This window comes from Mus pahari, chromosome 7 (genome assembly GCF_900095145.1).
Source record: "Mus pahari chromosome 7, PAHARI_EIJ_v1.1, whole genome shotgun sequence".
Lineage (NCBI taxonomy): Eukaryota > Metazoa > Chordata > Mammalia > Rodentia > Muridae > Mus > Mus pahari.
The window spans coordinates 82651456-82655191 of NC_034596.1; the positions used below are offsets into that span (position 1 = coordinate 82651456).

The 3736-nt window shown below is 53.4% G+C and overlaps 1 pseudogene; it reads left to right on the forward strand.

Moving 5' to 3' along the window:
• The first annotated feature begins 567 nt into the window (after window positions 1–567).
• LOC110324065 overlaps window positions 568–3736 on the forward strand; it is a 9344-nt pseudogene continuing 6175 nt past the window's right edge.

Sequence of the window (3736 nt, forward strand, 5' to 3'; positions counted from 1 at the left end):
AACCAGAAGAGTGCATCAGAACCCATTGCAAATGGTTGTGAACCACTATGTGGTTGCTGGGAATTGAATTCAGGACCTCTGAAGAACAGTCAGTGCTTTTAAGCACTGAGCAATTTCTCTAGCCTTGAATTTTTTTTAATTGTATTTTTGACCATGTCCATTCAAACTGCAGCGGTGCATAATTCTGAGTGTTCTTGTGATAAACTAAAGGCGTGATAAACACAAGTTACCATATAATCTTGGCTACTCTAAGCTTCTTTAAAATATTCAAATGGTATCTGAGTCTATTAAGTGTTTTATGAAATCTTAGACTGCTTTTTTTTATATATATATAAAACAACATCCCTCGGAATGATAAGACGAAATTTTTATTAAGCTATACAATTCAATATTGTGTGCAAAAATTTTGATTAAAAAATTATTTCCAGTTCTCAGGGCAAGACTTCTGTGGTGAGGTCTGAAAAGCATGAGCAGAAGCCTCCAGGGCAGAAGCCTCCAGGGCGAGAGAGAGGAGCGGTCCCGGGGTCCTCGGTGTCTCCAGACTGGGGCCCTGCTGTGGAACAGACCATGCTGGGATCTACCGACTTCTTCCCCTCCATCGACAGCCCATACTGGGAAGGAACTACCGGGAAGCTTCGCCAGTATCCCTACAGCCAATTCCATCACCGCAGAGCTCATGGTTCCGGGGCTCCCAGTAGCCGCGGTGCAGCATCTTCCGCATCAGGGCTTGGTTATGACCCTTTCAACCCAGGGCTGCCTCAGCCTCCTGTGAAGGATGGTGCTTTGGGTCAGGGTGATGGCATGCTGAAGCTGGAGCTGGAGCTGGAGCTGGTCAACCAGGCCATCGAGGCTGTGCGTGGTGAGGTGGAGTTGGAGCAGAGGCGCTACCAGGAGTTCCTTGACACTGCACGGGGACACAGCGCTGGGGCTTCAGCCCTGGCGCCTTGCAGCCCTGCCACAAGCATGGATGGAGCTGACACCTTCTCATTGGCCCTAACTTACAAGTCAGGTGGCCAGCTGAGACTGGACGCTGCCTACCAGCCCACCCCACTGGCTGTCCCTGCTGAGCCAGGGCACAAGTACTCTCGGGCCCCTTCAGACAGGGGTCAGGGGAGAGCTGCAGGAGGGGCTGGTAGCCTGGAGTATGTCTCCAATTCTATGGGGCAGCTGAACTGCTCTGGCCGCCCTGTGTCAGGTGGCAAGTACGTGGCGGATAGTTCAAAACCTTTGTCAGATCTAGAGTATGACCCACTGTTCAACTATTCAGTTCCGCACCTTGGTGGGGCCAGTGCTAGGGATGAGAGTGCCACCAAGCGGCCACGGGACTCCAGGGGTGCCGAGCTATACACACCTGTCCTCAAGAAGCCCTATGACCCCTTCCATGACTGTGAGACCAGGTTTTTAGACTCAGAAGATGATGTGGCCCACTCCCCAAAGGGTGATGTTAACAACTCCAAGGCTGGAGCTGACCCTGAAAGCAAGGCACGTGCGAAGCCTGTCTCCAAGGAGGAGAGCATGAGGAGGGTGGCCTGTTGGACACCAAGGAGATGGCTGTGCAGTATGACATGAAAGAACTTGGGCAGCCTCCCAAAGCACCAGACACAATGTCAGTGGTCAAGACCGGCTCCTCAGCCAGGCCCAGAGGGAAGGAAAAGGTTTGTGTAGACAAGAAGAAGATGCCTGCTAGTAGCCCTAGGGGCAAGGCCCAGGGGCCTGAAGGAACCAAGAAAAAGCCATCCTCTGTGACCACAGTGGCCAGCTCAGGGAAAGGGGGACTAGGCCACACTTCTAACACCGGGCCCCAGAACTCTAGGCACGGTCCCGGCAACTGCTGGCCTGGAAAGGTGGCAGTGCAAAGAAGATGCCTTCAGGAAAATTCGTGGACCACAAGGCCCGATCTCTGGATAAAGGAGCCCGCCAGGACACCCCTAAATTCAAGAAATGGACCATGAGCCACACAGAGCTATTTGGGGCTGAAAGCAAGGAGGAGGACTCAGGACTGGGAGCGGGAGCACCCCAGGTGTGGCCCCCGAGCCTGCCCAGCATAAGCTCAGACTCAGAATCAGACTCAAACTACAGCCTGGGGCTGGATGAGATGAAGGTTCACAATCGTCTCAAGGCCACTCCACCTGTATCCCTGCACCGCTCTCCTCATTGTCCTCCTCCTCCTCCTCCTCCTCCTCAAAATCCAGCCAGTGTGCTGAGGAGGAAGTGGACTACTCCACTCTGGAGAAGGAGGTGGACTTCCACGTGGACCCTATGGAGGAGTACCTGTGGGTCTTCACCAAGTCCACCAGCGTGAAGATGGAGGACAAGGACCGGCTGGCCCAGCAGCCACCCAAGGAGAAGGCTGAGGAGAAGATGCATGCGGGCCTGATCACTTTGTTCCCAGGGCAGAAGAGGAGGGTCTCACACCTTTGCAAGCCAGGCAAGGAGGCAGAGCCCGCAAAGAAGAGCCCCGTGGCTCCCTCAGCACAGCCCCCAACTGCTCAGTAGGTGTGCCACCTGCGAACACATCGAGCACTGAGGGAGTTGGCCAGTTGGCTACAGTCCGCCCCAGGGCCAACTGAGAGGCTTTCCTCTGTGTACAGTGCTGGGGGAGAAGCAAAGGATTGCTCACATACCCAACCCCCAACTGGCTGCTGCCCTCACAGGTTCCAAGAGGGCGCTCCCTGCCAGCAGCAGCCAGGTTTCCCACAGTCCTGAACCTGAAAGTCAGCCACTGAAGACACCCATGCTGTCAGGGATGGCAACTAAGACAATGACCACCGTCACTCCCAAGCACATCGCCCACAGCCAGAGTCTAAAGAAGCCTGTTATCCCAAAAGAATTTGGCGGCCAGAGACTGCCCCACCCAGGGGTCTATCCCATAATCAGCCACCAAACACAGACACTATTGCATACGCCAGGAAGATTTTGCTGAAAGGACCCTCATATAATTGTCTCTTGTGAGGCTATGCCAGTGCCTAGAAAACACAGAAGTGGATGCTCACAGTCTGCTATTGGATGGAACACAGGGCCCCCAATGGAGGAGCTAGAGAAAGTACCCAAGGAGCTGAAGGGGGCTGCAACCCTATAGGTGGAACAACCATATGAACTATCCAGCACCCCAAGAGCTCGTGTCTCTAGCTGCACATGTAGCAGAAGATGGCCTAGTCAGCCATCACTGGGAAGAGAGGCCCCTTGGTCTTGCAAACTTTATATGCCCCTGTACACGGGAACACCAGGGCCAAGAAGTGGGAGTGGGTGTGTAGGGGAAAGGGTGCATGTGTGAGGGTATAGGAGACTTTCAGGATAGCATTTGAAATGTAAATGAAGTAAATACCTAATAAAAAATTGGAAAAAAAAAGAGGAAGTCCATATTTTAAAAAATGCAAATGATTCTCTTGCCAAAAGCAACTCTCACCCTGTGGGCCGGTGCCACCTAGATGTGGGAACTTTGTGAGGCAGCCCCAAGCTCTGGATAGGCTGTACCTGCCAGCCCTCCCCTGAAGGCACCTTGCTGTTGTCCCTGGTGCAGGCTGATGACATGCCTTCACTCCTTTTTGCCTGTTATGATCCCAGGTACTCAGACAAGGTCCAGGGTAGAGACTGGGAGCCCTGCCGCCTGGTGTCCTGAGAAAGGGCCTGACCATCAAGGCCACTCTGTCCCCATGTCAGGAAACAAGTTTTGTAGCACTCATTGGATATGTGACCTTGGCTTGATTGGCAGCCTCTTGGCAGTTACCCGTGGGCA